This window comes from Eptatretus burgeri, chromosome 7, assembly GCF_056783735.1.
Source record: "Eptatretus burgeri isolate ZD-2024b chromosome 7, Ebu_testis_v1, whole genome shotgun sequence".
Classification (NCBI taxonomy): domain Eukaryota; kingdom Metazoa; phylum Chordata; class Myxini; order Myxiniformes; family Myxinidae; genus Eptatretus; species Eptatretus burgeri.
Window position 1 is genome coordinate 20589275 of NC_140967.1, and position 19937 is coordinate 20609211.

Sequence of the window (19937 nt, forward strand, 5' to 3'; positions counted from 1 at the left end):
TTTTATATTTTATCATCTTTTTTTATTTTGGCATAATAAAATAAGTTTTCATAATTTATGTGCTGATGGATGTTATAGTGGTTCAGGGTTCCTGAATTTTACAGTCGATTTTACACCGATTTTATTGCTACAACACCATTGCAATGCACAAATACTATTTTTCATATTATACTTTGTTGTTCTTTATAGACTGTCAGAATAGCTCAGAGGTACGTGCACTAACATCTGAGCTGTCCCGCCTGAGATCGAATCTCCACCCTGCTGGAAACTCTAACCCTGCAGGTGCTTCGCATGTAGGCCGATGCATCGATGTGTGTGCCATCCATTGGAAGTACAATAAGCCGGAAGACCCGTCTGCCAGCCCTGGTCATTGGTGGATGTTAACTGTTTGCATGCTGTTGGCCGCAATCGTGGCCTCACTGGAACGTGATGTTGGTTACGATTGTGGCCCACGTCATTGTTCAACAATCTATATTGTATGTTCCAACATCAGTGTTTGTTTTTGTGGTTGCCTTGTGAACAGTACAGAAGTTTTATTCAGCTTGCCTGAACATATTTTCGTCTTGCATACTGCAAAATTCAGCACTCGAACATTTAACATTCCACGGTGTCAATCGAAAAGAGTATGTGAGTCATCAGGAACAACAAATTACAAATTCCTGCCACCTTCGGTCAAACGTTAAACTTGGCCAGCCAGTTGGTGAAAGACGAGCCAAATACGTTGCCTGGCCGACCCCACAAGAAGCTGGGAATAATTGGATCCGTTAAGGAAGTCGGAGTCGTAGTTTCATGGTGTCAGATCATAAGCCAAAAGAGGCAGTGTGAAATGTCCATGTATGTTCGACTTTGTATATCAAGATTAGAGTTAAACTTTGAAGTCAAACAAGACAGTTATTACAAGAAGTGTGTAAAGTTTTTACAAGAATGACAGATTATTGCAATCTCCCGTGATGAAGCAGAGTCTATAGACCCATCGCTTTCCCATCGCAAACAGGTCGGTGGTCTCTCCGTCTTCTTAAGCCTCATTTTTGTTCTTGCACCCTCAGATTTTTCCTGTGCTTTGTCCTTTGTCCATAGTCCAACATCAACTTCCTTCTGGTGAAACTACCTAAATCCAGGATCACTGCTCACCTCCACTCATTTGTTTCTCTTTTTTCCCCACCTGTGGAATCAACTTGCACATCCTCTTCAATCTCATTCATCCCTTCAGGTCTTAAAGACAGCTGTTCACCACCATCTCAGATTGTCGCCAATCCCAAACCATGATCTTTTCTACCCTCGTTAACTCCACCCTAATCCCTCCTCCTTCCAAATTCCCAGTTTTCCCTCCTTGGAGTTTCCTTCTGTATCCATCTTGTGCACCCCATGCATCCTCTCCTGTCCCCCACTCCTCCCTACACCCATTGTTTATCCACGTATCCTTCTACACTGGCCTTCAATTCTGGTGTTGGTGTTGGTGTTGGTGTTGGTGTTGGTGCCCCCCCCCCAACCCCTCTCTCTCCACTGATCCTTTTGAATCCTGTTATGTCCTGATCCATTCAGTGGATGAGCTCTTCCATGAGCCTCAACCATGTATACAAAATAATTATCATATAGGCAGTTATAATGCCTGAAAGAACAGAAACACCTTTATCATGGAATAACTTCCAAGGGCAGAGTTAATAAATTTTATTTTGCAAAAGCAAAGGTTTGCAACAATATCAATCTTTGAGGTCTCACTAAATAATACTGCAGGGATTGTTATTCATCTATAATATTATATTTTGTTTTACAATGACCCCAATTATTCCCACCTTCTTGTGAGGTCGGCTGTTTCATTCTTTTCGGCTCAAGTCTTTCAGGAACTGCCTGACCCGGCGTGATGTTCAACTGAAGGTGATTTTGGTAGGAATTTGTAACTTGTTTAAGGTGTGGGGATAACTCGCCTACGTCCACCAGCGACCACTGATAGCCGTCGGCTCCTTTGCCTTAACGTCCCTTTGATGGACTGGGCACACATTGATGAATCGCCCTGCATACGGAAGACTAGGATGGCAGTTTATAGCTAGGTCGAGATTCAAACCCAGGCTAGACAGCTGAAAGGCAAGTGCACATACCTCTTGGTGATCCTGATATATATGCACACATATATATATATATATATATATATATATATATATATATATATATATATGTATATATATATATATACATACATACACACACACACACACACACACACACTGTAGTGGTAAGGAAAAAAATTTCATTCATTATATATCCTTACTCGCGGGGTATGGTTACACATTGTCTGATGATTCTTACACATTGTGAAAGCATATTGTTGCGAATTCGCGCCCGCCGGCGTGCGAACGGCCACGTGACTCGAATGGTGGCACGTCGCCCACCGGACGGACAATTCTGTCGTGACCCTCTCGGACTAACGCCGGGAGCTAGTCACAGGTGGGCCTTTCGGCCTCACCATGATCGTGCCAATCGGCCACCCGCGTGGGATAGGGTTGTTCGCCAAACTCGACCTGCCTAAGTACCCACGCGGATGGTAGACCGGGAGATCGCACCTCACCGCAGGTCGACTCCGGACACGAGCCGCTTAAGCGATCCGTTCCGTGCTATTGAGATAACCGAGCAGTGTTATCGTCAACCTCGACGGTTCCGATGAATTATCGGGCGTATTAAGCCCACGACGAACCCGTTACGTGAAGCAAGATGGAGATTCAATTAAAGAAAAGACGAAACGAAACGGGAAAACAGTTCAACATAATGCACATTTATTCCGCGGCACACGGAGAGCACACATATACAGCCAAACAGAATGCACATATATCAAATGCTACAAAAGAAACAATGACGCAGAGATACTACCGACTAAGACCGACACACGGCAACACTTAAACAGTTTTACTTCACCAGACTGGCGCCGACACACATTTACTCAAAAGCAAAGGAAATAAGCCACCCTCATAGGCAAGGGGGCAGATGGGCCCGTAGGCCAATGTGTGCGCAGGACCTGAAGGAGCGGTCAGGTGCGCGAGACCGGGGGGATCCTACCCGCGTCCTCGTGACGAGCCGCAAATGTGGCTGCGCGGCGGTGCCCCGACTTCGTGCTCCTTCGCGGGTTTCGTTGGCACCGCTTGGAGAGGGGTGGGAACGGGGCCCCCTTTGTGCACTATCTCAGCGCGGGGGAAAAAGGGGGGGGGGGATTGTTGATGCCCTGGGGGAAGGAGAATGGTTGGCTGGCTTGGGTCCCGCGACGAGCGATCCCACCACGACCTCGTCGCTGACCGCCGTCTTCCCTGCCTCGGACCCGAGCTCCTTGGACTCTTCCCCCAATTCTCCTCAGCCGACTGCAGAAAACCACCTTGACGCTTTCGCCTCCCGACTCCACTCCGCTCCGCTCTGCTCTAAAACCCGACTTGACTGCCTCCATCTCCCGACTCCTCTCTCTGCCACCAAAACTGACTCTCCACGCAACAACTCTTTTGCGCAACCACTCTTCTGCGCACAACTCTGTTCATTCGCCTCGCGCTCGCCGTTTTATAGGCCGGCAGGAGAAAACAATATGCAAATTTCCGGATCAGGATGACCTTGGGGGCGGGGCCACGCTCGCCCATTGGACGGAGGAAAAGGGGCGTGAATCTCCCCTGATCCTAGAATTTGCATATCTCGATTCCACACAGACACGCCTGGAGGTGGGGCCAAGCCTCCCCACGCTTCCTGATTGGACGGATCAGAAGTAAACGTGTCGCATTCCTGATCCAATTTCTCCTCGAAAAGGCCGCTATTTGCAGTCGCGGCTCGGCGCGTATCTTGTACGAGCCCAGGACAGCCCAACGCTCGGTGATCACAGATGGTGCGGGAATGGCCGCAGAAGGAGAGAGGTGAAGGTGGTGGAGGGTTTCTGGCGGTGGCCGATGGCCATGGTGCCGTTTGGAATGGCGGTGATGCGATTTTTGCGGGAGCGAGTTGTGAAGGTAAAGGTCGTGGCTGTTGGCGTTGTTGTTGTTGTCTGACGGTTGGAGCGTGGTTGGTTCAAAATAAAGATAGAACAGAAAAACGGCTATCTCAAAGCGTCGCAGCCTGAATGAATCACATTTATTCCCTCTAAACAACAGGTTTGGGGCTAACTACACATGTACTTACAGAGATATCTCACCTATGGGACCTGAATGGTGGTTTGCGAATTTCCACAACCGTAACAATATGAACCGTACTTCCGCATTATCTCAGGTCACTCACCTGTATTTATTTTCATTTTCTTTTTCATTCTTTTATATTTTCATTTACGGATGCTTTCAGGTGATTTTTTTTCCTGGTGTATTGGCTTCGATGTCCACCGGCACACAAAATTACCGTGCTTCCCCATTGTCTCGGGTCGCTCACCTGCATTTTTTTTTAAATTTCATTGAGTTATATTTTCATTTTTGGATGTTTTCCGTCAATTCTGTGATTTTTCCAGATGTACCTGCTTCAATGTCCGGCAGCATGCAAAATTTCAACTTTCTATGTCACCCACAAGGTACCGATCTTTAATATCAGTCAGTGAGTCAGTGACTCAATCAGTCTGTCAATGGTTAGAAAGAACTTTACATATTAGATATGTTCAAAAAGGATGTCTCATTCCAAGAACTTTTTCAACTGCCCTTGTGTATCATGAGATTTCTATCAGATAAAAGTTTTTTCGAAGAGTAATGCTGAATTGTTCTAATTGTATTATCTCATAAACCTTAATTTTGTTGATTGAGTGAGTAACAATAATACAGTATTTTGTTTGAATATCTTACTACATCACTGAATCCTTAAAATACGGTTGTTTAGCATTATATTTCAGCAATTATTTTATTTCATCAATTACTAACCTCCGCCATCGAAGATGGATGGAGGTTACTGTTTTCACCCCTTTCTGTTTGTTTGTTTGGTTGTTTGTTTGTTTGTGAACAGTATTACGGAAAAACTCCTCGACGGATTTCGACGAAACTTGGTGGGGGGGGGGGTTAGGTATGGTCCAAAGATCATGCCATTAGATTTTGGACTTGGTCCAAAATCCAATATGGCCGCTATGGCGGCCAATTTGAAAAAATATTTGAATTTTTTTTTTTTTTTGCATTTCTACATGTTTTAAGTGATTTCCAAACCCCACCCCCAAAAATTGTTGGAGGAAAAAAAATTATTGCAAATTTTTTTTCAACAAATTTCGATTTTTTTTTTTTGCATTTCTACATGTTATAAGTGATTTCCAACAAAAAAAAAACATGCCAAAATTATAATTGCGGCTGATTTTGGAACTTCAGGTGGATATACCCACGTAAAATCAATTTCTGTCTCAAGCAATCTAGTTATGACGAATGAATTGAGTATGTAAAAGTTAAAAGTAAAAGGTAAAGTTGCAAACTATAACTCTGTGAGCACTGTTGACGTCAAATTGAATGAATAGGATATCAGGTTCACTTGAGTGATCTTGCAGTATTGGCGGCGGAGGTTTTGCACTCTACCGAGTGCTCCCCCTCTAGTTTTATTTGTTTTCGACCAAAAAAAAAAAAAACATTTTTCTCCTGTAATCTCATTGATGCATCCCTTTCCCACTGTGTTACAATCATGATCATACCAGGTCTACTTAGCATGTCTTACACTGTGCTATGTTAAGGTTATCGGTTACAGTGGACTGCTATGAAAAGTTGCATTGGTATACTGACTGTCCTTGTGGATGGAATGGTAAGTAAAGAAATTTGTTTGAGTGTGTACGTATGGACACGTTACTGTTCGTGCATGCCGGCGTACATGCCAAAATAATTACACCGCCAATTGCCACACTCGAGGCGGCTCCAGGCAGATGTTTTTCTGGGTACATTAAGCCCTTATGTTCCTAACTGCCTTCAATGGAGCGTTCGGTGGTGTCGTTTGTCCGAGCAGGTTGTCTAAGTGTGGGCACCAATCGGTTTTTATCATCAGTTCTTTACCGCAGCTTGGTGCGTAAAAAGGGCAACGTCTAACGGACGTCTAGACCGTCCCAAACTGGCCCAGTAGAGGTATTACAGTGGAGAGGCCCGCTTGCCCTTACCTCCCTCCGAGGCCTTAAGTACCATGAAAATGGGCCGATCAGGTGGGCAAAATCAGTGGTAACTTCACCAGAGCCATTCCAACACTCGGGGGAGCAATAGCGGCAGTGGCAGCAAGCCTTTAATTGGCCGCGCTTACGACCCAATTTACAGGATCACCAATGGTCGTTAGGCTCGTGCTGAAGTCTCTGCCGCAAGCAGAACGGCCTGGCCATCAGGCACGGCGGTATCAAAGTAAGGTGAACGAGATGAAAGTTCACCCCATGCTAACTCTGGAGGCAAACAGACAAACCTCAGGCGGTTTGTTGACGGGTGAACGTGGTGCGATGATGTAGACAGTCGGATTCGACAAAGAGACATGCAACCAAAATGGCTAAACAGTAAAATATCACATATCGAATATCGAATATCGAATATCGAACGGTAAAATATCAAAAATCACACGCAAGACCCGAACGGGTCACCGCCAAGCATCACCGCATTGGAAACAAAATATTTAACATGGAAGTCCTTTTTTTTCCATTCTCTCTTTCTCTCGAGTCTTTGGAGCATTAATCTCCGATTTCTAATCATGATATGAAGAAAGTGAGAAATCTGCATTATAACCCTCGATATAAGAAATTACTTGCATCGGCAAGCCGAATTTGGACGCTTAATAAAATAACATCAGCGGGATAATGACTTTTCTCTTAAATTATGCGCAGATTAAGAGGATTCCATTTCATTTGCATTCCTTTCATTTGCAGGGAAATTAGAAAAGTACTGTTTTGCATTTTGGAAAACTAAACAGAACATTCAAGTGTGAAGATTCCATATGGACACCTCTCTAGCTTTGTTCATTACGCTGCTTTGATTTTCTAGCTCACACTTCATGTACCATTAGTTTCCCACATTAATATTAGAAAATTCCCTCCTACACACATTTGCATACATCAAGGTGATACGTTTCATTGCCATCTGTCTTTTTGGAAACATGCATGTATTTAAGGCCATTTGTAAATGTGAAGTCACTACATATCGACTCCTGGAATAATGTGGCAGCCATCCACTCTATGACGTCATTGCATGGTCTGCAGTTTCATTTACCCGACTTGTCAGAGGGGCATGGTAGATTGATTGACACATTTGGTGGTCCAACGTAAAAAGTCACAATGAAGCACGAAGATAATACTCTCCTAATAAGTTTTCATTGGGACTTTGGGTCTGTCCTGAACCTTCACGAGCTCCCAAAGCAATATTTATTGAGCTATTTCTGACCCTCCTGTTTTGGATTCTGTGATGCACTTATCAGACATACTGTATGAGCTGTGTATGAAACACCAGTTCATTGTTATAATGGTCATTTACAAAATAGATATGGGACCATCGGTCTGTCCAATATTGTCTGTCAAGATTATGAAAGGGGTGAAAGTGGAGAACTTGACTCGGCCGGCCTCTTTGGACCACTGCAGGAGCACGATTCTGTTCCCATGACGTCATGTTGAAGGGTTTTTTGGCACACTGAAGGGGTTTTTGGCATCCAGGCTTACCATTGTAATTGATGAGGGATCACTTGTTGTCTGGTCCTGACTCCTTGACCTTTCCAGCATGGTGACCCTTCTGATATTGACAAAGTGATGATATAGCTGGTATAGCGCTTGGGGTCCTTGGAACAAGCAAACGACAGCACCACGGTAAGAAGTACATACGCATTGTTATATAAATAATGTCACATCATAGAAATTTCCCACCCCCACGAAATTTTCACGTGTGAAAAAGTCCAATGCACAGATTTCCTTTCAAAAATCAGCAAGTATATCAGATCATATCATGAGGCACGCTCTATCGAGCGTCGGTGCTGCCAAAGCAGTTCCTATGGCTGGGGTTGCAATCCAGGTCGGGTCGTCATGGCAGGAATTTGGAAGTTGTTCAGGGTGCCAGTGATAGCGCGCCTCCCCTTCATGGAGGACACCGTGGAATCGTTAACGCCCACCATTGAATGCCAGCAGATGGGACGCCCGTTTAACGTCTTTCCGAGAGACGGCACACACATTGATGAATCTCCCTGCCTCTCAAATACCAGGATGACAGTTTTCACTGGATCAAGATTCAAACCCAGGCTAGACAGCTCAGAGGTGAGTGTGAATACCTCTAGGCCTTCCTACTTGTCCCAACAAATGTATAAAATAATAAATGAATTGCTTCACCCATTGTACAAGGCCGCAAGCCTAGTGGATTGGCGATGAAAAAGATGCAGGCTACAAGGTCATGGCACAATACAAAACCACTCCAAATAGCTTTTAATGGGAACGTGACGCACTGCTGAATTGTATTCTTGGCAGATAATCCCACTAACTCAAGGCAAAAGGATGACAAAGTGAACTAATGCTGTACCTTATTCCCACTTTAGGTCATAAGGGTCTCCAGTGGAGATAACATGTCTGAAAGCTTGCCAGATCATATAGTTCTCAGCCCTTTAATTCCTGCTTAAAAATCCCTAAATGAATCAAAACTTTTAGCAACAGACCTTAGCCTATCATAAGCAATTGCCATTTTGGGAAATATACATATTATGTAAGCAGGCTGGCACAATTTTGGAATCCCTCCCTCCCCCCCCCCCCCCAGCACCGACATTCCTCTTCAATTCCCTGACTTTCTCTTGTCTCACTTTTACAACCTCTTTTCCATTACTCTATCGCCCCCAGCCCCCCTCCCATTCCCGTCCCCACTAATCCTTGACCAACTTTACCCCACCCTGCGTACTGTTCAGAAAAACTTACTTTCAACTAAACAACTGGTGGGATTACCAATCTTTGCTGTGATGGCTAATCTCTGGAGAAAGAACGAAAAAGGATTTCTGGGAGACCCTGCCCTTCTTGCAGGGATAGCCAGCATTGGAAGTTGACATTTGCAGTGTCGCCACGTGTGCCCATGCACCCAAACCGTCATTTTTTCTTCTTCTTTTTTTTTGCATCACAAACCTTCCTGGGAGTTTCCTGAATCCACCTTCGATGGCTTCATTGAAATCCATTAATCCATTCTCAAGTTAACCAAAAGAGTTTCCTGGGAGATCCTGCCCTCCGAGCGGAGGTGACCAGCAGCCCAAGTTGGCATTTGCAGTTTTGCCACATGTACCCATGTACCCACACACAAATCGTCCTTTTATTTTTTATTGTTTTTTTTTTTTTTTTGCATCACAAACCTTCCTGGAAGTTTCCTGAATCCACTGTCGTTGGTTTCATTGAAATCTGTTAATCCGTTCTCAAGTTATAGCACGACGAGACAGACAGACAGACAAACATGGCTCCTTTTATAAAATAAATATTTCTTCATTCCAAATAATACATTATTTATCCATTATGACTGATCATCTCGATGAAACTACTGATGACGACGGTATTTCTTGTTGCATTTGGTGACATTCAAAAATGAAGGCGCCACTAACTGGAGTAGCTGCTCAGCAGGCAAGGCTCAGGTCCTACGTTTCAACCATTGAGTGTTGTTTGAGACTGCAGGCATCGTGTGCCTCGTTTTAAGCATATGAGAGAGAGAGAGAGTGTGAGAGAGAGAGAGAGAGAGAGAGAGAGAGAGAGAGAGAGAGAGAGAGAGAGAGAGAGAGAGAGAGAGAGAGAGAGAGAGAGACAGAGAGACAAAGAGACAAAGAGACAAAGAGACAAAGAGACAAAGAGACAAAGAGACAAAGAGACAAAGAGAGACAGAGGTGGGCATTTAGTGATTGCAATAACGAGCAAGTGTGAAATTTGTTTCTGTTTTTTTTTTTTTTTTTCAACCCAAATTTGTCTTGGTTGTGAAAGACCAGGCCTTTGTCTTGTCTTCTAACTAGAAAATACCTGTGAAGCGCAATACCTTAACATAGGATACAAAGTATGGAACAGAAAGGCTGGCCCACAGAGACGATAACCACTTTCCTGAAATACAGTATCTAAAGGCCCGGTCACACCTTGACGTTTTAGCCAGCGATGGCAACGTATTAAAATGTATGCAAAACGCTGGCTTACGTTGAACTTTTGTTGTTGTTTTTTTAAAGATTCGGACGTATTCATAGCGACTTGGTCTTATGTATAACGCATTGGTAACGGACACAGAACGTTTCGTTGTGTTATAGATAACTTATACCAACGAATGCTGAACCTGTTGTTATCGGCCTACACAACCGATGCCAAACGATAGTCTAACTTAGGCATAGCGCGTTGCACGCATCGCCGACTATGTCGTGACATAGACTATTAAAAGGCTGACGCACAACGATTCGAATCATAACTGCCGTAGAAATGGAAGTGTCAATATCGCGGTCACACCTTGGCGATCTTGCCAGCGTATGCCGACCTAAGAAAAATGTGTCTAAAACGTTGGGGCACGTCAAATACGGTATGAGTAAGTTTGGTATACGTGAGTACAACACTAAAGTATGCTATCATACGTCGTAGTAAGTAGAGTACGTCAATAAATTTTAAACATGTTCAAAATTTTACGACGTACTCGGCGTATGACACACGTTCCGCATGCGATGGGGATAAGTTTTACACACGATATGTGGACGCTTACACACGTCCACAAAGGCTACTTATAAGCTACTCATAAGTCGAAACACGTCGCGGTAATGTCTTTTTTACGCGAAACTTATTTCTAACTTATGTTTGACGTGCTTTGAACCAATTCTTTACGTAGTCCCAACACACATCGACGTATGTAGACGTATTCCAATGACGTCTTCCGGTTGACAAAAAAAATAAATTAACGTGTTTCTAGCTTACAACTGCCATATAAAGACGTGTTCCTAGCGGTTTTGGGAATTGGTATATAAAAATGGTGCTCATAAAAGGGGAACCCAACAGTGTTTTCGAGTCCTTTTTGAGTCGATGTCCATGTCAGCAGTAACAGTATCAGTATTAGTATTAGTATTAGTAGTAGTTTGTTCATGTTGGCAGTAGTAGGTGAGTGTGAGGGGGAGGGTGTGGGTTATGATGGATCGTCCTTGCGTTTAACGATTTAACGATTTAAATGATAAACTCAACGATTTAAATGGCTGCATCTCCACTATTGAAAGTAGACGCTTGCGCTCAACAATTGGATTTTTTTACACTCAACGACTTTTAAACGGTACCACTCAGCTATTTTCATTGTTTACAATGAACGATTTAAATTGCTGTCACTCGCCTTTGTTTTTTGACGCTGGGGTTTGGAAATTTGAAGCGTTTCTTCTGAACGTGTTAAAACGCTCAAACTCGACTATTTTAAATAGACGCTGCCGATGGACAATTGGAATCATAGCCAAGCTAGACATCGAAGTGTGAACATCCTCGTCATGCCGAAGAAAAGTTTGAAGAATGCTGCAAATAAGTGTCCTGGCCGTGGCCGTGGACGCTGACGCAAGGACGATCCATTATACCGACGTCTTTCAGCCTATGAGTAACTTAAAAGTAACGTCTGTCGACGTGTGGCAACGATCGCGTAACGTGCCAACAACACGTTAATCATAGGTTAGAAATAAGTTTCGGGTACGCTAAACATTACCTCGGCGTGTCTCAACTTATGATTAACTTACAAGTAGCATGTGTTGACGTCTGTCAACGATCGCAGACCGTGCATACAACTTGTGGCCAGCGTAGCGGAACGTGTGAGTCATACGCCGGCATACGTCGTGAAATTTCAAACATGAAAAAATTTGAGGACATCCAAAAAGTACAACGTTTAAAGCCAACGTACAACGACGTATGGCAGTGTTTTTCAGCGTGCTCTCAATGTTATCAAAACTTACCCATAACGTATTCAACGTGTGCCAGCGTTTTAGAGAAAAAATTCAAAAATCGGCATACGTTGGCTAAAACGTCAAGGTGTGACCGGGCCTTTAGCCTTGTAAAGTCGAGCGAAGTTGAGAGATATCAAATGATACAATTGTTGCTGCGTTGAAATAATGTGTAACTCTCTACCTAACCAGATTCCTAATCTAACCGGCAACCAGACAAGGTGGCGTTCTTGTTATAGTGCCTGGGATGTTCGTGGTTCAAACCCTGCCAAGTCACACCAAGACTTTAACGATGGTATGTGCTGCTTCCTCGCCCAGCATTTAAAAGGATAGAGCATGGACAAACAATTCTGGGAAGGCAAAGGCAAACCACCCAGTATAACCGTTGCTAAAAAAAAATTAATAATAAAAACTGCTTTGGCAGCACCAATGCTCTGTAAATCGAGTATGGTGCAGTTTTTATTATTTTCTACCTAACGGCATTGTGGAACCACCATCACCACATGAACCAGTTCAATTTCCTATCTTTTTGAAAACCACACAGGTCGGCTGTTGCAACCTGGTGGTTTCTTCAGTAATAAATTGTCTGACATAAACTACAAAGAGGGATGTACAAGGAAGCATACAAACACAAATTAATTGCAGTACACAACCATCTCACGTTATCTACCATCCCAACACAATCTTTTCTACTCCCATTAACCCTCCCTCACCTAACCCTCTTACGTGTAGCTTAGTGTTTCCTCCCCTCCTCTCTTATTTTCCTGTTCATTATTATCCCTCACTTGTTTTGTCAAACTGTTGCCCAACTGTCAGTATGTTACCTTTTACCATCTATCATCCATCTCTTCCATGACTATACATCCTGCATGAAGAGAAAACTTGTCCCAAGATGTTGCTTTTGAGAGTGGCTTTGTAGTGGAGTGAGTAAAGCCTTGTTGCATTGCTCTAACTGGTGTGGGTTACATTGCCATGGCTGCTCATCAGACATTTCATACCCTACGATAGAATGCAGGTGACCTGCCCATAGGATTGGTGTTTAGGCACAGTGATGTTCATGATTTGTCGTGACCACCTGTATACCATGTCCACAGCATATTCCTCTACGACGACCAGACCCGTTGTTTTTGGGGCTGACAGCCTTCTAATGGGGCAGATCAGAAGAAAAGATCACAATGACAGCAACATGCTGCTTGCGAGTGCAAAAGAAATCTGCCAGGCAGATGCCTTTTATGACACTGGGGAAAAGCTTAGCGAGAATAGCTCGGTGCCAGATCCTGTTGAAGATGTGGCATATGTCTCTGGAGATGGCGCTTCCTTCTTGCTTGAAGTTGAGCATTTCCACCTATTGTTATTAAAGAAGAAAAAGCATGTCTAACATAGATCAACCAGTCTGAAAACCACAATGCTAGTGTATGATCAAGAAATCAATGACTTTATGTCAGCTGCATTAATAGATTGCACGACTGTTTATGATGGGATGGAGTCAAACAGCTCTGTGATTGAGTAAATCAATCCAACACCTTTGTTGAGGACTGAAGGTGTTTTGCTGCCTTGCAAGCTGAAAAAAATGGTTGCTTGCTTGCTACCTTTCAAGCTGTAGCACACAATACATCTGGGAAAGAATGCTTGGTAGACTTGTCGGTTCAATGCAGGATTTGAGAACCTGGAAAAATTGATACCATTAATTGCAGAGCCTAACGAGAAATTTTCCACCTTATTGGGAGAAAAGTTCACCTTATTCCTCCTCTTCTGGGTCTTCCTCTTCACACAGCTGCGGATAGCATAATTTTCTGAGGGTGTCATTGGGCTGCTGTTGTAATTCCCCCTGCAGGTTAATGCAGGAATTTGTAATTTATTCAAGGTGCCGGCGAAAACTCACCTTCTCTTCACGAAGGACACTGTGTGGGATCTTGAACATATACCAACTCGTGCTAGCAGAAGGGACACCATGCTTACCATCCATCCGAGAGACAGAACACGTAGTGATGCCTCGCCTTGCATGCGGAACACCAGGGTGACAGTTTATAGCTAGGCTTCCATTTCCCCGTTAGCAGAGTTTCAAACCCTGGCTCGGCTGTTGACTGGTTCAGACTAGGGCTGAGGTTGGAACCCAGGCTAGGTAGCTCAGAGGTGAATGTGCATACCTCCTAGGCTATACTGCCAACCGCAAAGTTCACTTTGACCATAGATTAGGACAACACAGGGAACAATGATGAGGAAAGAAAGGGATGTCTTCAAGACCTCATAAAAAGTAAACGTCTTTCCAGCCTTTGACATGGATGGGGATAGAAACTATCTGATGTGACGTCCATTTAGCACATGTTTAACTTGATGAGATACCATCAGAACTCAGAGGAGAGAGTCAATTTTAAGTTCAGATACAAGATGAAAACGTCATTGTCTACTGTCCTGTTATCGAATGACTATTAACCTTGTGGAAAGATGTTGGCATTCCGAATGGAAAAGGCAAGTTGTTTGGCAGCAATTGCAATGATCACAGTTCTCTGTGCTCCACTGGTTGAAAGAAGGACAGGTAAGATACGAAGAGTTGGCACAATAAGAAGATAAGGTTTGTATGGAAGAACTCACAAAAGAATGTTTGATGTTTATAGGTGAGAAGATTCTTAACTAATCAGGGAGAGTGCTCTACACACTACAGTGTTGACCATACAGTGACGGCAAATCACCAGACCCCTGAAGTACTTTGGCAGCACTCTGAAGATGACCAGTGAAACTGACACCTTCGGTCCAAAGTAAGTTGAGCATGTGTTAAGATGATTGGTTTGAGGAGAAGAAAAAGAAAGCTTGGGAGAGAAAACAGTAGGCTGTGAGGAACTGGACCTTTGATAAGGGTTTTTCAAAAGTATGGTGTGAATATTGTCAGAGAAGACATATTTGACTAAACAATGATGAACCTCAATCATCGCAGCAATTTTAATTTTGGAAAGTCTTCCCATCTTCAAAGAAATTTTACTCAAGGTCGCTGAAAATTGCCACACCTCAAAACAGGTGGCTAAAAATGGACAAAACTTGGGAAGATCTTCTTTAGCTCCACCACTGAAGGTGAATGGACGTTATTATGTATTCACCCATGTTTGGCTGTGAGCAGGATATCTCACCAAAAAGGTATGGATGGATTTGGACGAAACTTGGTGGGCAGGTTGGGTGTGTGACAGGTACGAATTGATTCGAATTTGATGAAGATCCGGATCCAATAAAAAAAAAATTTTTAGTGATTCTTCGCCATTGGGAGATAGTGCCAAAAACGATATATATTGTTACGGATTTCAGAATCCGGTCTGATGAACGCATCCACACATCCAGGTCCTCAGACAGTTATTTCCTTAAATGCATGTTCAGATTAGCCCCATCCCCATGTCTAATGGGATTTTAAATGTGATGCGTTGAGAAGGGTGAAGAATAGATCCCCTCTCTATGGGAAGATTTTTTCTTTACGACAAACACGTTCACACACATTTCTTTCATGAGCTCTGAAGCATGCCCTCGTTTTTCCTCAGTAGCATTCTTTCGCGAACTCTGACGTCCGCCTTTTTTGAGAGCGCACGGGTCGTCATGGTAACCGTGCCCCAGTGGGGCAGGGTGAGCTTGGGGCGGACGGCACCCCGCGGAGACGGCCCGGGATATAAAAACGAGCGAGAGAAAGCGTGAGGGACGTTCTGAAGAGAAAGAGATACGGTCTGAGGAGAAAGAGAGACATTCTGAGATGTAAAAAAACGAGCGAAAGAGGGACGTTCTGTGAGGAGAGACGTTCTGAGATATTAAAAAAAACGAGCGAAAGAAAGACGTTCTGAGGAGAAAGAGAGACATTCTGAGATGTAAAAAAAAAACGAGCGAAAGAGGGACGTTCTGTGAGGAGAAAGAGAGACATTCTGGGATGTAAAAAAAACGAGCGAAAGAGGGACGTTCTGTGAGGAGAGACGTTCTGAGATATTAAAAAAACGAGTGAAAGAGAGACGTTCTGAGGAGAAAGAGTGACATTCTGAGATGTAAAAAAACGAGCGAAAGAGGGACGTTCTGTGAGGAGAGGTGTTCTGAGATATTAAAAAAACGAGTGAAAGAGACGTTCTGAGGAGAAGGAGAGACGTTCTGAGATGTAAAAAAACGAGCGAAAGAGGGACGTTCTGTGAGGAGAGGTGTTCTGTGAGGAGAGATGTTCTGAGATATTAAAAAAACGAGCGAAAGAGAGACGTTCTGAGGAGAAAGAGAGACGTTCTGAGATGTAAAAAAACGAGCAAAAGAGGGACGTTCTGTGAGGAGAGCCGTTCTGTGAGGAGAGCCGTTCTGAGATGTAAAAAAAACGAGCGAAAGAGGGACGTTCTGTGAGGAGAGGTGTTCTGTGAGGAGAGGTGTTCTGAGATATTAAAAAAAAAACGAGCAAAAGAGGGACGTTCTGAGGAGAAAGAGAGACGTTCTGAGATGTAAAAAAAACGAGCGAAAGAGGGGCGTTCTGTGAGGAGAGGTGTTCTGTGAGGAGAGGTGTTCTGTGAGGAGAGACGTTCTGAGATGTAAAAAAAACGAGCAAAAGAGGGACGTTCTGTGAGGAGAGACGTTCTGTGAGGAGAGGTGTTCTGTGAGGAGAGACGTTCTGAGATGTAAAAAAACGAGCAAAAGAGGGACGTTCTGTGAGGAGAGGTGTTCTGTGAGGAGAGCCGTTCTGAGATGTAAAAAAAACGAGCAAAAGAGGGACGTTCTGTGAGGAGAGCCGTTCTGTGAGGAGAGCCGTTCTGAGATGTAAAAAAAACGAGCGAAAGAGGGACGTTCTGTGAGGAGAGGTGTTCTGTGAGGAGAGGTGTTCTGAGATATTAAAAAAAAAACGAGCAAAAGAGGGACGTTCTGAGGAGAAAGAGAGACGTTCTGAGATGTAAAAAAAACGAGCGAAAGAGGGGCGTTCTGTGAGGAGAGGTGTTCTGTGAGGAGAGGTGTTCTGTGAGGAGAGACGTTCTGAGATGTAAAAAAAACGAGCAAAAGAGGGACGTTCTGTGAGGAGAGACGTTCTGTGAGGAGAGGTGTTCTGTGAGGAGAGACGTTCTGAGATGTAAAAAAACGAGCAAAAGAGGGACGTTCTGTGAGGAGAGGTGTTCTGTGAGGAGAGCCGTTCTGAGATGTAAAAAAAACGAGCAAAAGAGGGACGTTCTGTGAGGAGAGGTGTTCTGTGAGGAGAGACGTTCTGAGATATTAAAAAAAACGAGCAAAAGAGAGACATTCTGAGGAGAAAGAGAGACGTTCTGAGATGTAAAAAAAACGAGCAAAAGAGGGACGTTCTGTGAGGAGAGACGTTCTGTGAGGAGAGCCGTTCTGAGATGTAAAAAAAAAAACGAGCGAAAGAGGGATTTTCTGTGAGGAGAGGTGTTCTGTGAGGAGAGGTGTTCTGTGAGGAGAGCCGTTCTGAGATGTAAAAAAAACGAGCGAAAGAGGGACGTTCTGTGAGGAGAGGTGTTCTGTGAGGAGAGGTGTTCTGAGATATTAAAAAAAACGAGCAAAAGAGAGACGTTCTGAGGGAAAGAGAGACGTTCTGAGATGTAAAAAAAACGAGCGAAAGATGGACGTTCTGTGAGGAGAGGTGTTCTGTGAGGAGAGACGTTCTGAGATGTAAAAAAACGAGCAAAAGAGGGACGTTCTGTGAGGAGAGACGTTCTGTGAGGAGAGGTGTTCTGTGAGGAGAGACGTTCTGAGATGTAAAAAAAACGAGCAAAAGAGGGACGTTCTGTGAGGAGAGGTGTTCTGTGAGGAGAGACGTTCTGAGATATTAAAAAAACGAGCGAAAGAGAGACATTCTGAGGAGAAAGAGAGACGTTCTGAGATGTAAAAAAAAAACGAGCAAAAGAGGGACGTTCTGTGAGGAGAGACGTTCTGTGAGGAGAGCCGTTCTGAGATGTAAAAAAAAACGAGTGAAAGAGGGACGTTCTGTGAGGAGAGGTGTTCTGTGAGGAGAGCCGTTCTGAGATGTAAAAAAAACGAGCAAAAGAGGGACGTTCTGTGAGGAGAGGTGTTCTGTGAGGAGAGGTGTTCTGTGAGGAGAGGTGTTCTGTGTGGAGAGACGTTCTGAGATGTAAAAAAAAACGAGCAAAAGAGGGACGTTCTGTGAGGAGAGGTGTTCTGTGAGGAGAGGTGTTCTGTGAGGAGAGGTGTTCTGTGAGGAGAGGTGTTCTGTGAGGAGAGCCGTTCTGAGATGTAAAAAAAACGAGTGAAAGAGGGACGTTCTGTGAGGAGAGGTGTTCTGTGAGGAGAGGTGTTCTGTGAGGAGAGGTGTTCTGTGAGGAGAGGTGTTCTGAGATATTAAAAAAAAACGAGCAAAAGAGGGACGTTCTGAGGAGAAAGAGAGACGTTCTGAGATGTAAAAAAAACGAGCGAAAGAGGGGCGTTCTGTGAGGAGAGGTGTTCTGTGAGGAGAGGTGTTCTGAGATATTTAAAAAAAAAACGAGCAAAAGAGGTACGTTCTGAGGAGAAAGAGAGACGTTCTGAGATGTAAAAAAAACGAGCGAAAGAGGGGCGTTCTGTGAGGAGAGGTGTTCTTTAAGGAGAGGTGTTCTGAGATATTAAAAAAAAAAACGAGCAAAAGAGAGACGTTCTGAGGAGAAAGAGAGACGTTCTGAGATGTAAAAAAACGAGCGAAAGAGGGACGTTCTGTGAAGAGAGTTGTTCTGAGATATTAAAAAAACGAGCAAAAGCGGGACATTCTGTGAGGAGACATTCTGAGATATTAAAAAACGAGCGAAAGAGGGACGTTCTGGAGGAGAGACGTTCTGAGATTAAAAAAAAAAATGAGCGAAAGGGAGACGTTCTGAGGAGAAAGAGAGACATTCTGAGATGTAAAAAAACGAGAGGGACGTTCTGTGAGGAGAGGTGTTCTGTGAGGAGAAACGTTCTGAGATATTAAAAAAAACGAGCGAAAGAGAGACGTTCTGTGACGAGAGACGTTCTGAGATATTAAAAAAACGAGCGAAAGAGGGACCTTCTGCGAGGAGAGACGTTCTGAGATATTAAAAAAAACGAGCGAAAGAGGGACATTCTGTGAGGAGAGACGTTCTGTGATATTAAAAAATGAGCGTAAGAGGGACGTTCTGTGAGGAGAGACGTTCTGTGATATTAAAAAAAACGAGTGAAAGAGGGACGTTCTGTGATGAGAGACGTTCTGTGAGGAGAGGTGTTCTGTGAGGAGAGACGTTCTGAGATATTAAAAAAACGAGCGAAAGAGGGACGTTCTGTGAGGAGAGACATTCTGTGAGGAGAGACGTTCTGAGATATTAAAAAAACGAGTGAAAGAGGGACGTTCTGAGATATTAAAAAAACGAGCGAAAGAGGGACGTTCTGAGATATTAAAACAACGAGCGAAAGAGGGACGTTCTGAGATATTAAAAAAACGAGCGAAAGAGGGACGTTCTGAGATATTAAAAAAACGAGCGAAAGAGGGACGTTCTGAGATATTAAAACAACGAGCGAAAGAGGGACGTTCTGAGATATTAAAAAAAACGAGCGAAAGAGAGACGTTCTAAGATATTAAAAAAACGAGCGAAAGAGGGACGTTCTGAGATATTAAAAAACGAGCGAAAGAGGGACGTTCTGTGAGGAGAAAAAGTCTGAGGAGAAAAAGTCCAGAGAGGAAAAAGCAAAGGGTGAGAGAAGCGACCCAGAAGCGGGTGTCTAACCAGCGCCGACGAGACAATTCACCCTTCCAGTGCTTCAGCAAGCGAGCGTGTGGTGCGCGTGTGGGTGTGAGCAGCGCCGCCAACAAGTGAGGCACGTGTCGATCACCAGCAACACCAGGTCTAAACCCGCGACGGACGTTCACGGTGCCCTCCAGACTTTGACTGGCGTTCAAGGCTGCCCCACGAGAGGGTGCACGGCAAAGCTGGGTGCTGGCGACGGACGTGACATGCATGCACGCATTTTCAGGACGTTTTTGCTTCATGGACGACTTTCTGGTGAGCGAGACGATTCTCTTCCCCCCCCCTCCCCTCCCCTGAATGATCTGCTGGGTATCCTTTGTCTGTGTTTAGCTGTAAGTCGACCCCCGATAAGCTTCTGATCTTTGTCTCTTTCCTGGCATTTTGATTGATTTTGCTTTGAAATTCATTCTTTATTTACCTCAGCAAATAAAATGTTCTTTTTATTTA

At 44.0% G+C, this 19937-nt stretch overlaps 1 protein-coding gene and 1 long non-coding RNA gene across 3 annotated transcripts in view; one reads left to right on the plus strand and one right to left on the minus strand.

The window, feature by feature from the left end:
- LOC147022788 (uncharacterized) overlaps positions 1 to 19937 on the minus strand; it is a 63205-nt gene that overhangs the window by 34754 nt on the left and 8514 nt on the right. For both annotated transcript variants that reach the window (XR_015059924.1, XR_015059925.1), the window contains exon 3: positions 7583 to 7698. This is a non-coding gene — a long non-coding RNA (uncharacterized LOC147022788). The remainder of the gene's footprint in view (positions 1 to 7582; positions 7699 to 19937) is intronic.
- Positions 18164 to 19937, plus strand: part of LOC147022789 (poly(A) polymerase type 3-like) — a 173602-nt gene continuing 171828 nt past the window's right edge. Inside the window, exon 1 of the mRNA XM_085887581.1 lies at positions 18164 to 19745. The gene's annotated coding sequence lies outside the window, so the exon portion shown is untranslated. The remainder of the gene's footprint in view (positions 19746 to 19937) is intronic.